Raw genomic sequence first — 360 nt, 5'->3', positions numbered from 1 at the left:
TCATTAGGTTCCTAACTTATTGGGGAGGCGTGTCCCTAAAGGGATCGGCACCCCCCCCCACCCGCCAGCGATGCGGGGTCATGGAGGGATGTCAGTGCAGCAAACAAAAGCCCAGCAGCCCGGTCCCCGTGGCGGCCTCGCGGAGCAGCCGGGGACCTGGGGAGGCAGCCCTGGCCGGCACTGGAAGGGCTTTTCCGGAAGGAAGAGATCGTTCATTAAACCACGACCCTGGCAGCAGGCACCAGGGGCACCTTGGCGTTCAAACCTGGTTGCCGCCACCGAGAAGAAATGTGAACAGAGTCGGGGCTGCATGTTCTTCCCATTCAGAACCGCCCGGAGCTGGGGGCCCCCGCCCCGCGG

The sequence above is a fragment of the Myotis brandtii genome, unplaced genomic scaffold (assembly GCF_000412655.1).
Source record: "Myotis brandtii unplaced genomic scaffold, ASM41265v1 scaffold434, whole genome shotgun sequence".
NCBI classification, from domain to species: Eukaryota; Metazoa; Chordata; class Mammalia; order Chiroptera; family Vespertilionidae; genus Myotis; species Myotis brandtii.
Note: the sequence above shows the minus strand (reverse complement) of the source record.